This window comes from Neofelis nebulosa, chromosome 5 (genome assembly GCF_028018385.1).
Source record: "Neofelis nebulosa isolate mNeoNeb1 chromosome 5, mNeoNeb1.pri, whole genome shotgun sequence".
NCBI classification, from domain to species: domain Eukaryota; kingdom Metazoa; phylum Chordata; class Mammalia; order Carnivora; family Felidae; genus Neofelis; species Neofelis nebulosa.
Genome location: NC_080786.1, coordinates 79,858,099 through 79,873,304, shown reverse-complemented (window position 1 = coordinate 79,873,304; position 15,206 = coordinate 79,858,099). Strand labels below are relative to the sequence as shown.

Below are 15,206 nucleotides of genomic sequence, written 5' to 3'. Positions count from 1 at the left end.
ACAGGAAGCTTAAGGAGATAGTCAAGGTCATGGTCTATGTCCTTGTGGAACTCATGAAGGGTGGAGAGTGGGTGATCGTGTGGGAGGAGGCAGTAAGTACATGAACATTTACAGGACAGGGTGAAAAGAGGAAGTTTAAAAAGAAAGGTTAGGAAGTTTAAAAAGAAAAATACAGGGGCACATAGCAAGGGTACCTAAACTAAGTAAGAGCAAGGAGGTTGATGAACAGTTCTCAAGGCCAATGACATCCATGATGAGACATGGCAATAGAGAGCTGGGGACAACAGACTGTTCGAGGCAGAGAGAATAGCATATGACTGTCCAGTAATGCCCTCAAGGATCTGAGAGAAAGAAGTCCATCCAGCATGCAGCATAAGAAGGGAAATTGTAGGAGAAGAAAATTAAAAGGCATAAAACATCTAAAAAGGAAAGTACGATTAATATTTCTATTTTACTTATGGTAAACAATCAAAAATGGTTACTAGTCCAAGTTTACATAGCACGTAAGTGAGATTCAAACCCATTTCTATTTGATTTCAGAATCGGTTTCCTTAATTGCTCTGTTATACTACTGGGCTAAGGAGATAAGGTGCTAGACGGGAGCAGCGTGATGAGATCTGCATTTTAGAAGCAGCTGGGGGGAAAGGGGAGTGTGGACATGGAAACCAATTAAGAGGGTATTATCAGTGTGAAAGCAAAATGGTACATGTGAGATGACGGTCATCTGGAATCATTTACAGACAGTGGAGATGGAAAGAAGTAAAGGTCTGTGAAGTACTTTGGAGGCAAAATTGGCAATAAGGGAAAGAGTGGGGTGGGGAAATAACACCAGACTTCCAGCTTAGGAGGCTGGTTAGATGGTGACACCATTCCATTTAACAACACAGGAATAGACGGAATTCTGGGAAGAAGTTGATAAATATATCTTGACATATTGAGGTTAAGCTTTCCGTGATATATTCAAATGCACCTGGCCAATAGACAGAAAGACCTGGATCTGAAATGCAAAAAGCTTGCCGAGACATATTTATATAACGACATTATAATACTGGTGGTTGACACCCCAGGAAGTGAAAGTCAACAAATCAAGTATGGGAAGTAGAACAAGAAGGGACTCTAGGAAAGATGCCCCAAACCCCTCATTACCCAAGAAAACCAACATCTAAAGGGAGGTGGCAGAGTGGCACCTGGTGGCTCAGTTGGTTGAGTGTCTGACTTTGGCTCAGGTCATGATTTCACGGTTAGTGGGTTCGAACCCCGCATCAGTCTCTCGGAGCCTGCTTTAGATCCTCTGTTCCTCTCTCTCTGCCCCTGCCCTGCTTGTGTGCTCTCTGTCTCTCAAAAATACATAAACATTTAAAGGGAGGCAGCAGAAGAGGAGTTAAGGAGATCCTTAAGAGTAGAATTATTCACAAAACTAGAAAAACCTAGAAAAGTCGTCAAGATGGCCTGAATATACTGCAGGTCTCAACAGGGCAGGTAGACTAAGTGAAACTCTGGAAAAAGGCCTACTGAAAGAAAGTCAGCAGTGGGAGAGGAGGCTCCAATGTAGAACCATGGAATCAAAGGTGGATACAGAAAAAGAGACTGATGGGGAAATGGAAATGAAGGTCACAGAAGGCAAAGACACTGAGGAAGAGTAGAGTCAGAGCTGTCTGAATGAGAGCTGGAAGAATACAGGGTTATGTGCAGAGGGAGTTTTGGGTTGTTGTTGTTGTTGTTGTTGTTGTTGTTTTAATGTTATAATTCATGAACAAAGCAATGACAATTCCAGGGTGGAACCCTGGGAGTGGTGGCTGCAGCTGAGTGGAGATAAAAGTCACAAGAGATATTGGTCAAGAGACAGAGAAGCCAGGGTGTTGAGCCCTCAGATCTTCCAAGATGATGAAAAGCCTGGACACAGGGGACACAGTGGGCCATATGCCAAGTGGTTGATGAGTGACAGCCAGGATAAGGAGATTTAGGGGACAATGGCAATATGGAGGAAAATGTGGAGGCGCCTGGGTGGCTCAGTCGGTTGACGACCGACTTTGGCTCAGGTCATGATCTCATGGTTTGTGAGCTCGAGACCCACGTCAGGTTCTGTGCTGACAGCTCAGAGCCCGGAGCCTGCTTCTGATTCTGTGTCTCCCTCTCTCTCTGCCCCTCCCCCACTCACGCTCTATCTCAGAAATAAACATTAAAAAAATGTTTTAAATATGGAGGAAAATGTGTTTTAGTCAGATGCTTTCAACCTCAAAGAAGCATATAAACATATTAGCGAATTGCAACTCAAATGAAGAATGCAAGAGAAGAGGTGCCTGGGTGGCTCAGTAGGTTGAGTGTCCAACTCTTGGTTTCAGCTCAGGTCGTGATCCACAGTTCACATGTGGACAGTGCAGAGACTACTCGGGATTCTCTCTCCCTCTCTGCACCTCTTCCATGCATGCACATGCTCTCTCTCTCTCTAAATAAGTACAATTTAAGAAACAAAGAACACAAGAGAAATGACAATCAATTCTTCTGTTTGTTAATTTAGAGTTGACCCAAAGGAGCGATGTGACACACAATAGCTCTATTCTCAGAGCAGGTGGGTGAAGGCTTTTCAGCTCTCCACATGCCTAAGGTAGAACACTAGTTTGCCCCCATTTACTGCCCCGTGTGTCCATCATCACTTCCAGCCAGCATTCCCAAAGAAGACGCTGGCATTCTTACGACTCACTCCTCTGGCACCTTTTCTGCTTCCTGCTTCTCAGCTCCAAGTGACAATGGCTTCTATACCTTAGACTGATCTTCTGTAGGAAATGGTTAGCCTTCTGCGATGGTCAATTTTGCTAGGCTACAGCCCCCGTTATTGAATCAGACACTGATCTAGGTATGGCTATGAAGGTACTTTGTGGATGTGATTAAAGCTCATCATCAATTGACTCTAAAGAAGGGAAATTGTCCTAAAAAATCTGGGTCAGCCAGACTGAAAGTTGGAATGGAAGGCCTTGAGAACAGAGGTGAGGTTTCTTTAAAGGAAAAGAAATTCTACTTGAGGACAGCAGTGTCAGATCTGTAGCAAAGTTCCAGCCCCTGCCCTTTCTAACAGTCTACCCTGTGCATGCTGGATTACCTAGCCAGCCCACACAATCACATAACCGAATTCCTTGCAATAAATCTCTTTATCTCCTACTGGCTCTGGTAAAACACTGACTAATATACCTTCTATAAGCATCATCCGTCACACTGGCTGATCTTTGACTTTTGGTAGAAAGCAAACCATTCATAGGGGCTGCCAATGTAGCTGCATAATTATATGTAGACCATTCTTGCTGAATTATGATTTCTACCCAAAACCAAACTGTAAGTTGCTTCTGAAGAAACATGCCTTCCTACACTAAGCCAATAACACTTCTAATATATCTTCCTAAGGGTGTTTCAACAAGATAGGGACTTCCTGGAACCCTTAGAAGGTTCCAGCTATTCCATAAGGAGCGGGTAGCAATGACACAATACAGAAAGCTATCAACAATGTGTTAATACTCTAATTAGAAAATAATTAAAATCAGGAAGTGGGGAACAAAAAGTGTCATAAATATGGAGGAGAAAACATGACTGAAGAGGCAAAGGTCATAGACATTACTGATACATCAGTCCTTTATAAGTTATCTCTGTCTGCAATTATAATAATACAAAATGCATTTGATCGTTCTTAAAAACTGGGAAAGGAAGGCTCCATTGAGAAAAACAATTTCAGTAGCAGTACTCTCATGGGAAACATCACGGACCGTGCTGCCCTTGGGCAACATAGCTCTTGGTACCTTGTTAATTGTATTGCATGTAGTATTACAGTTTATATAAACAACAGTTTGAACCTGAGCTCTTAACTCAATAGGTTCTTTAAAAGTATAGTTAGATCTGGTAATTATGTTAGGCATGGACTAACCAGAAGTACTATAATATATAATATATCATATATCATATATCATATATCATATATCATATATAATATATAATATATAATATATAATATACATAGACACAATTTTTTTCTTTTAAAAATGTGATTGCTCTTGTCGTTTTTTAGCTTAGCTTTGTTAACACAGAGATGTAATGAACATGTGTGACCTTTCTGTGTTGGAACAGCTGAAGCTCAGAATGTCAATGATGAAAGATCTTAGTCTGGCATCCTGATTTTACATATGATAACTGAAGTTCCAAGGAAGGTAGGTAAGCTTTCCAGTAACAGGACATTAGGTAGAACCAGGTCTAGAAAGCAGGCTTCCCAGATTTTTGCCAGTGTTCTTTCTACTACACGGCTGCTGGGCCAGAAAGCTTTGAAACACATTCGCATACACACCTCCATATCCCTCGCTCTCCCTACCCTTAGCAAAATCCCCCGGGATGCTTTTGGCAGGACTCAGAAATTGCTTTGGCAACTACAACAACATTCCTGGAATCCATTTGCAAATGCTGGTCAGCAAAGCCTGCTCATTCCCTTTTTGGTATTACTCACTCAGTAAAGGTTAAGTGTATGTGAATTATCACAAGTTTATTTTTATTCTCCTACCACCCCCTTTTTTTGGTAAGTGATCATTGACTACCAAGCACAGGAAATACATTTCACTGAATGATTTTCTAAAATCAAAACTCCATCTGGGCTGCAGCTAAGACAGATTTAGGGATGTTCATTTATAACATTAATACCAGCTATCCTAAGCCAGTGAAAGATAATCGGGGTGGACAAGGGGTCTTTGCTTTTTCCTGAAAGTACTTCCCAGGCTGATGCTTGGCTACCCGGCTCCCTAATCTGCTGTGTACATGGAGTCCAGAAGCAGCTGGCGATCGCATTGTGACTCAGTGCACCACGGGGAGAGAGGGCCAGAGGAGGAACTAACTCAGAATTGTAGACCACACATCTCAACTAGCAAGTACTCAGTGTGGTCTCGTTACTTGGACAGATCAAATCGAAAAAAGGAAAAAAAAAGTGAGAGGAGGGATGCTAAAGTCAGCCTCCTTAAAGTCAGCCCCCTTAAAAAAAATTCACAGGCACACACAAACACTGGCTCTCTTCATTCTGGGTTAAATTAATATCATAATAGCTAAACTTAGCAGCATAACACAGACTGATGAGGAAAACGTTACACAAAGAAAAATGTCTAAATAGAGCTGTGGTGGTCCCAAGAGGAGGGGTTGAAATTCGTACCCATAGCAGACATCTAGAGAGAGAAAAAGTATATAAGCTTGACATATTAAGACCCAAACTGCTGGCTGTTACAAAGCTGATCAACCAAGATGTCACAAACACCTTGAAAAGAAAGGAAATCATAATGGGTCACTGGGAACCATGAAGGTCACTCAAGTTGGAAGTGAGTTACTATAACCAACCAGACTTGTGTTTAAGTGTTCCTTTCTCTCTCTCACCAGGACAGTTGGCAAGGGAGAGCAATTCTACTCATGAAATAGTTAAAGTGGTATTAAAAATCATAGTTCTACTTTTGTTTTGAGACAGGTTTGAGTACACAATGATACGCAGATGCAGGAACAAGTCGTCTCTTTTTGAAAAACTCATTCTACGTTTCTAACACACTATAGTTAAGAGGAATATTGTTTCCATTTCTATTCTGAAAGACGCTGGGCAATGACAAAAGAAAGAGATAGGAAGGGAGGAAAACAGAGGAGAGGAGAGGAGAGGAGAGGAGAGGAGAGGAGAGGAGAGGAGAGGGAGGGGAAGGGAAGGGAAAGGAAGAGAAGGGAAGGGAAGGGAAGGGAAGGGAAGGGAAGGGAAGGGAAGGGAAGGGAAGGGAAGGGAAGGGAAGAGAAGAGAAGAGAAGAGAAGAGAAGAGAAGAGAAGAGAAGAGAAGAGAAGAGAAGAGAAGAGAAAGGGAGGGAGAAAGAAAGGAAGGAAGGAAGAGAAGGAAGGAGACAGGAAGGGAGGAAAGAGGGAGGGAAAAGTTTATTGTTTTTAAATTTGTCCTTATACACATGTACCGATAAAAGGTGCTTCATGCTGCAAAACTATTGTACATGTGTATACATATACACATACAAATATTTACACAAATTTATAAAAATATTTACATTATATATGGTTATAAAATATTTATATAAATGACTTACACATGCGAGCAAAAGTAGGCTCATTATAGAAAGTTTAATATAGACAGAAGTATAAGAAAGAAGTATTATCTCGCATAACCCCCAAAATAACTGTTAGTGTAGAATCCCTTTAAATGTTTTACAATATGCAAGTGGGGGCGCCTGGGTGGCTCAGTCGGTTGAGCGTTCAACTTTGGCTCAGGTCATGATCTCACGGTTTGTGAGTTCGAGCCCTGCCTTGGGCTCTGTGCTGGCAGTACAGAGTCTGCTTGAGATTTTCTGTCTCCGTTTCCCTCTGCCCCCCCTCTGCTCTCTCTCTCTCTCCCTCAAAATAAATACACGTTAAAAAAACATGCCTATGTACTTATATGTATATGAAAATGTGAGTCAATTCAGAAAATATATAGATTTGTATCTAATTATGAAAAATATATAATAGATGTGGATGGTGTTGTTTCCTACTTCACACAGAGAAAACTATGCACACAAAAAATTGCAACTATCAAAGAAATAAAAACTGAAGTAGAATTTTTAAATCTAAGACACCACAATTATACATAAGGAATATCACAGATATTTTCAGATTAAGTTTACACAACTAGAAAGTACTGGCATAGAGAGAGAGGAGAATGAGAGAGAGAGAGCTGGATGAGTGTACCTTACAATGAGAGGACGGACCACTTTGCAGTTGATAAAAAGGTTCTCACTTATTTCTGCACAACTCAATATTTTCACCCAATATTACTGTTCCATGTTTCTTATGGGAAATGAGGCTCAAAGATACCAACTACACTGGTTAAGGTCGCCAAACCAGTAAGTGGTGGGCTAGAAAGAACTTCAGTGAATGTCTTAAAACAGATTATTTTACAGGTGGCAAAGCTAACACAGAATCTATAATGTTCTGTGAAGACGTGTGATTCTCTTGATCATTTTGAATTTCCGCTTCTGGAAATCTGCTCACTGGTGACAGAGATTCTGATGGAAATATCACCTCTTCAGGGGTACACAGTAAGACGCAGCCCCCTCCCCTCCCTGACTCCTATCACTCTAGACAGGATATGCCTACAATAGTTTTTTTTTTTTTTTCCAGACAAAAATAGCTCTGACTTTAGGACTCCAAGTGTTCAGATTCAGTGTTTTTAACCTGTTTTGTTATCTGAGATAGAGAAGATGGACCTTAAAGGCACTACCACACAAAGAAAAGGACACTGGACAGCAAGGTAGGAACCTTACTCAAAAGTCATCATCACTGAAGAGTCTTGCAAAGGAGCAAGTCATGTCTTCTGTGCTTTTCCATGTGGAAGGAACTAAGGCAACATTGTATCAGCCTACCAGCTACCATCGCAGGGAGTGAGCTAACAACTAAGATGAAAAATGTCATTTCCTCTAAGCTGGTGCCTTTGGACTGAGCAGTGCCTATGCTCGTTCAATTCTATTTAGATTCTGTATATTTAAAGGAAGCTTACCAATTGGTTTGAACCAAAGCAAGTCATTGGTCCATCAGAAGTCTGTAAAAGCCAAAAAATATCAAAGGGCTGTGACTTTTTCTGAACCACGCTGGGGATAAATTAATGGCCTAAAGCAGAATAAACAACAACAACAACAACAACAACAACACACTGCAACAGCGACCAGGAGCCTCAACTGTTCAGATCAGGGCCCTCATCAACAGACTGTTGTTGTGGGGCTCGGGACGGCTATTCAGAGGGCAGGCAGAATTCAGTCAGGCTTCTTTCCATGCACTTCCACGCATCTCCAGCCACGGCTTGAAAGCCAGCGGTCCACAAAGGTAATCCCAGGTTATCCTCCAAATCCAGTCCATAAACCAAATAACCCATTTCGTTTGGTGTGGTTTGGTCCGGTGGAGTAGAAGAGAATGACCCCCAAGTGGTCCTCACAGGCAAGAACTGATGAGCAACCATTTCTCAGCATCCTTCAGTCAAGAAGTCCCCATCATCAGCAACGCTAATTTAATAAAACCGGAGCGATGGTGCTATAATTGGATTGCCATTATAGCTAGTGGGTTTCCAGGGTAACTGTGTTCTTGCCACAGATAAAATCCACCTCGCAGCACAAAGATTAAGGGTTTGGGAAAAGTCGGCATCAAACAAGAGGTCAAGAATCCCAGCTAAAGAGGACTATATCCAAAGCAAATTGGTTAAAGTGGGCTACGTTCGAAACCCCAGCCCTGCCACGTCTTAGCTGTATGATTTCGGAAAAACACATTTCACTTCTCTGGGCCTCGTTTCTTCTTCTGTGAAAAGAGCATCATGATGGTATCTGCCTCCAAAGTTTGTTATAAGGATGAAACAGGTAATTTAAACAGTAACTGGTACATTTTAAACCCTGACTAAATCTTTAAAAAAAGGGGGGGGGGAGGGGATATTTCAAGTACCCCTAAACCTAGATAGTCCAGAAGCCCGGAAAACTAGGAAACTAACTTTTATGTTTGTTGGTTGGTTGGCTTACACATGTGTAGGGACAGTACCCTGAAAGCTTGTGAAGAGAGCCCGAAATGGCTTATAAAATCAGGTTGCCTTGTGCTTGTGGTCATGTTATTACTGCCCCCACGGGCCTGACTTCTGGGAATGGGCCGCCTTGTCAGAGGCAATTCGGCGAGTCTTAATTGAGGAGGGACACAGCTTTTCAGGCCACAAATTAAGGATCGGGAAATCATCGTTGCTCAGGGTGTAACAGCTAACTGGAATGTTTCCTAGCCATAAATACAGCAGGCCCATTTAGCATGTTTCCCCTCGGGGGAAAGACTCAGCCGCTGCAAAAGTAACAGTTTATGAAGAAAAAGGGGGAATTTTCCTTTTGAGTGAAAAACAAGACCAGCAACAAAAATGAGCACTATAAAAAGGTTTTTGAATGTACGAATTTCAGGGTGCGTGGGGGAGGTGGATAAACTTCGCGAGATCTAGTACTATTAGAAGAGGGATTTGAAAGGTGAAGAGCAAGAATTATCTTCAGCCGGAAAACCCATCACGTTGGGTCATCTGTCCCCCTCCCCCCACCTCCCTGCCCCCAGCTCCCCCCACAAGGAGAAATTCAGCTGACCAAGAAGAAACCCCTCATAGGAGCCTGTGCCCACACTCGCAAAACAACTTCCAGGCAGCAAACAGCAAAGCGGTGAGAAAGATGAAGTTTGAGAGCAAGAACATGCGCGCACACACACACACAAAAGTTTCTGTTGTCCTAAGATTAAATGCTGAGGCAGGAAGAGATACTATTCTTGAATCAAGTGAGAAAAGATGGCAAAGCGCGATATTAAAATGCAGCACCCTGGAATAAGTTTGCCTCTATAAAAACTGTTATGTTCTGTATGTGATTTAAATTAATGCCTATATTTGTTGGAGATAAAATTAAAATGAAGATAAACGGTGCCAACATATAGCGTGTTCGCCGGAGCAATAAATAAGGCAGTGAAAGGTACTTTACATTTCAGTCACATGTATCTGAACGGGGAGCTCAAAGCATTTGAGGAACATTTGTTAATTAAATGCTATACTAGGTTTGCGAGGCACTCAGACGGTTCATATCCACGTCTTTCAAAAAGAAGACAGGGAGGTTCAATGACCTGGGGCCCTTCCGGATGTTGCTGACGTGGAAGGTCCAGGGTCCAGAAGGCAGCAGGCTTTCCAGTTTAGTGGTTTCTCGGCCTGATGGAAGGGCCCAGAGCGCAGAGCTATCCTGTCTCCTGACAGACCTCGGATGTCCAGCCTTCTCTATCAACCACCCGAGTGGCAGGCAAGATTATAGTTTTAGCAAGGGAGAAAGGCAATCATTTTACAATAATGCATTAACAACAAATCTCTCCTTCCCCCCCTTACCTTGCAAGAGTGTCCCAGGGATGATTAAATACTGTCACATCATTTATCCTCTGCTTGAAAACTTGTCTAAAGTATTGATTAGTGATGTCCTCTCTTACGTTGATCTCTTCAACCCTGTCCTCCACATGTCCTGTCAGAGCCTCCCAGCACCCAGCTGCTGGTAGCTGGTCACTGGCTTTCTGTTTCTTGAACTCCATTCTTCGTTCCACAAACCCACAGAACCCAGTCTGCGCTCAGAGGTCTGCTGGATAGGAGGCCGGATTAACTTATGAAGCTAACTCACCTAATACTTTGGGATACTGGGTTCACTATAATCTTTGACGTTTACATATGTTTGAATTCCCCAAATAGAAAGTTCGAAGAAGTCAAAGGGGGGTGCGTTCCCAGAAACCCAGGCAGCCCATCGATGGAGACAATGCTCCTGTCTTGAGCTACTAGGAAAGTGTGCTGTCCAGGTTAGGGCCTCTGGCTTCTGAAGATGAGGCTGTAAATGAAACATAGAAGTCACTTGTGTGACGGGTCATGTTAGGCTGATCCAGGTGAAATTTTAGGGAGTCTTAGAGATCACCTAGTCGACGCCTGTGTTTTTTAGAGCAGAAAAATTTTCAACTGTATTTGTATCTTCCTTTTAAACTTCCCAGTTAAAAACACACATTCAAGTCCATTATGGTTTGATACACATATCAATGCGATAGATGCAGAATCCCTGTTCTGCCTCTTCTCCACGGGTTAGTAGTCTACCTCTTTGTGCCTGGGTTTCTCACCTGTACCATGGAGATCACGAGCTTGCCTACCTTCATGAGGGACTAAAGGACTCTACATATGTCAAGTACTTACAACAGCGCCTGGTATATAGGACACAATCATTGACTGTTAACCATTATTCTTATTCCTGATGCGATAGACATCAATGCTGCTCTCTGAATTGGTCCTGCTCTCTGCTGCCTGGCACCCTTATAGCTAAGTGGAACCATATGAATCATTGCGGCTAATGAGCTGTGAATGGAAGTCCACTTGTGTGACTTACAGGCCAGGGCATGCATTTGCCAGGTCAAGATCCTCAGAGCTCTTTTACTCTGGGGTGGGGGCCAGCAATGCTAGCCCATTCCTAGCCCATGGTGCCCATTCCTTCATCCTGCAAGGAAGCCCTTCTGACCCACTATGAACAAGTAGCACAAGAAACGAACCTTTGTTTTAAGCATTGGGATTTCGGAGTATTTGCCGCCACGGCTTGGACTACCTTACCTGATACCTCTTACTTTGGTTTACAAAACACTTTGACTTCTATTATTCACATTTAACTCTCGTAATCAAAAGAAGAGTGCAGCATGGATGCATCGGGCAGACGTGAATTTCAGCCCAACCAGTGCAATCCTCACCAAACGGACTGAGACAGTCATGCTGATATAGCTACAAGTCAGGGGCTTAAGACTTCTGGTCAACCCAAGGTGTTCCTTAAACACACACTCCTCCAATTCAAAGACTTTAGGGCTCTTAACGTCAATAACGTACCTACCACATTAACCTTAATCCAAACACTAATTAGAACTACTAACATTTACCGAGTACTTACTATGATATGCCATCAAAAAAGATGCCACTGGTCATAAAATGTACCATCAGTTACTGCAGCAGCAGAAACCAACCAACAAACAACCCACTACTACAGAAATGATGACACAGTGTTTTATTATTACTTAGAATTTTTATCGTATGCTTAAAGAAATGTCTTAAAATTATTTATACATACTACGTCTTTTATTCTGTGTCATCCACCACTTATACACAATGAAAAATATAAGTGAAACAAATTGGAAGCATTCCTAAAGCTTCTTCCTATTCAGTTTAACTCTTTCAATCACTTTTCAACTGAAGATCATGGGAGTTCCATGTCTGTCTGTTTGTTTGTTTCCATAATGCCGTCATCTCTCAGCCAACAAGAGCAATGACCAAAGACACTGGTCTCCAGGATTTTCTTCCAAGTAAGTGCCCATGTGCATGCGTGACAACGTCAATGATGCCATAATTGCTGTCTCAGTAACATCACTTTGTTAGAAATGTTCAAGATGTGCATGAATATGGGACTTAAGTTGATGAGCGATAAGCATGTTAGAGGCACAGTGCTTTACTATCCACACGTAGTGTAGTTATACTTCGTAACAACAGCATGAGGTAGGCTCTGTATGATTATAACCATTTTGACATCAGAAACTGAGGTCCTTCTGGAGATCGCTGCTTGCTGAAGGACACATAGGTAGTGAGAGGAGGATCTAAGGTTTTCCATCGAAGGTAGCTGACACCTTTAAAACAACTGCTTTCAGCAAATATGGGGTCAGGCTTCTCATAACAGCAATTAGATTAGTTTTTTTTTTGTTTGATGAAAGTGGGGGCACAAGAATTACAAACTCAAAGGAAAGTGTTCAAAGATTTAAGTCTCTTAAAGTTTACATATTGGGCTTCTTATTTTGTTTAAAGCAAACCAAAGGGAAATTGACCCTTGTATTGCTGCCAACTCCTTTCGATATAAATAGACAACTTAGCAGATGTCTGGGCCTCTTTTAAGTTATCTTGAAATAATTATTGGTAGGATCTGCAGACAGGCCTATCTTTTGAAAATACTGGCATATATGTGCAGTGAACTCAGACATACAACATCCATATGCACACAAACCTACATGGGATAAGCTCTTCAAACACATTTTTAACACATATAGTTTTACTGGTGTCTATGTTTCTGCATGGACATTATCTTTGGAAACGCAAAGATATCATCACTATTAAATATGAAGACCAAATGTATGCTTGATTCTCATGGAGCATGGAATTAGACTCAATCTATGGCCAGAGGGGAAAACCTTACTGAACAACTATAACAGTTGCTTTTTTTTTTTTAACAGTTCTTTATCTCTTCTCCTATTTTAAGGACAGTTAGCACAACTGAACAATTACTTAGGAGGTACAATGCAGAGCTTTGAGCGTAGCTCTTTATACACTTATCAAATGAGTATTATAATTTGCTATAATTCTCCCTCCTGATTATATACAGTAGCTATTTCGTTCTCTAAATAATATCTTATACATTTTTTTTAGAAGTTGGTTAAATTGCTTAGGAGAATATTAGGCTCAGTTTCTTTGAAGGGTAATATAGTGGGAGTGACTGTATAATTATCTCTACCGGGCTCTCACCCACTATACAATGTCGTCTACTACATCGATTGCTTTCCTGTTGAGAACTCTAGTTAATCCTACTAACGAACACACAGGAAAATGAGGCAGGCGGGTTTTATTTTTAACTTGGGACTGGGAGAATAAGAGAAAGAAATACTAAGATTGATCAAATCTGGTGCATTTGCAATTTTTATTTTAAGCCAGTTTAGATGCATGTGCTACCAAATAGGTACAGTAATTCGGGAATTACCATTACTTGTGTACCAGTGTCCTATCTGGTAATCTCTGCCTGAGACCAACTATCCTCTAAGTCACTCCACAGCTGGGCTCTTCTATGCCTGGCAATTACTACTCTATTCTGGGTGGGGAGTTTTATTATATTTTAAATTGATGTGGATTTTATTCTCAAAATGCTAAGCATTCCAAATGCTTCATACATACTAGATTTTTACAAACAATCCAATGGCTTCCAGCAGAAAGAAGTTTAACACACGTCTTTCAATAAATGCACCAGGATTTCTAGAAGAATTCCATTTTTCACTGTCATTCAAGAATCTGACCATATGCCTGTCTCCCTGAAAGACACAGAATTCAAGGGTATGGTCTGTGGGTGTCTTACTTCTGTGCGCATGACCAGTGACTGACACAGGAACTGGCAATTGTACCCTTCTCTGCCCCAAATTATGACTAGATTACACTAATTGCATGCAGTTATTCAAAACTAGAAGTTCAAACTTTTACACACCTAGATTAGTGAATCAGACTATCATAGTGCTATTATTCAAAACAAACCATTACTAAACTGAAGTCCTAGTCATTTAAAGACATTACCACCAAAGTCCATTTGGGGTTACCGTAGGGTTGGAAGTAAGCACAGAGATTGACTACAAATAGGTATACAATTTCTCTTTGGAGTGAAAGAAACTTCCTAAAATTAGATTGGGTAATGGTCACAAAATCAAGGAATCATTGAGTTGCAACAAAACAAAACAAAACCCTCTGCCCAAACTTCACAAACGCAACTACTATTGGTATTTTTGATTGGTTATTAGGTCATCAATTCAAATGTTCAGATTGGGAGCTAGACCATATTGGCTAAAATGTCATCTCTGCACCTTGCTAGTTTAGCAAGTTATATCTCTCTGGGACACAATCTCATCTGTAAAATGGAGGGAAATAATAGGTCACCTCACTGAGTGGTGAGGAGAATCAAATAGTAACATAGTAAGTTTTCAATGTCTACTGGTTATCATCCCATGTGTTTTACTTAATTTTAATTTCTTAATATTGAAAATGATCCTTCTCTGGTACAAGGGGTAATTGACAGGTAGAACTCCTATAAAATACTAGCTAGTTAAGCACTATCCTAAATAATCCTGTGACTTACCTCTGAGTTTCATTCACAAACCAGGGCTCCTCCAATAGAAGGATATCCAGAATTCTCCTTCTAGAGCACACTTCTAATTTCTTCTCCGAAACCTTCAGTGCTCCAGTCTTCTCCCAAACTGCTACCCCTAACAGCCCCAGCTGCCAGCACAATAAAGAGCCCAATGTACAAATTCATGGCATTGCACAGAATCCAAGCTGTCCTGCCGATCCTCACCAATGTATTCTTTGTACTATATTCTTTCTCTGTTCCACATACTTCATTCTCCAAGTACATCCAGTTCCTTACCAAGCTGCAAACACCATTCTTTTACACACATTTATTGTTGCAATTATAGTTCCTTTTGTCTGGACTACCTGTAGTCTGTTTCAAAAACTCCTAGAAACCCTTTGTGACCTAACTCAAATGTCACATCCTCTTCCTGGCCTCACCCTTCTCTGTGACCTCATAGTAAGACATATACAGCTCCATGTAAGCACACATCAACACTCTTTCTCCCCTTCAGGGCCAGCAGAAACTGTCCTTCCCACACTTCCCCCATGCTGTAACTTTACCAAGCTCTTGTGGTTTACCTAGTTTTACCTCTCTCTCTTTCTTCTTCCAGAAGCCCCCTGCATTTGCTTTCCCTGTGCCATCAACCTAGCAAACTCCCACAGGTTTCTCAGACCTCTGTTTGGAGATGACCACCTCTCAGAAACCTCCCAAGGTCCACCAAGACCAGGTTTTCATTATCTGCCCCATGTGCTTCCAGAGTA

The 15,206-nt window shown here is 41.5% G+C and overlaps 1 protein-coding gene across 9 annotated transcripts in view; it reads right to left on the bottom strand.

Moving 5' to 3' along the window:
* The window catches only part of LPP (LIM domain containing preferred translocation partner in lipoma), a 682,444-nt gene that overhangs the window by 285,254 nt on the left and 381,984 nt on the right, over positions 1–15,206 (bottom strand). The window contains exon 1 of one of the 9 annotated variants that reach the window (XM_058732406.1): positions 14,452–14,840. The exons of the other annotated variants lie outside the window; for them this stretch is intronic. The gene's annotated coding sequence lies outside the window, so the exon portion shown is untranslated. Of the gene's footprint in view, positions 1–14,451; positions 14,841–15,206 lie in introns of those variants that run through there. 9 annotated transcript variants of the gene reach the window in all.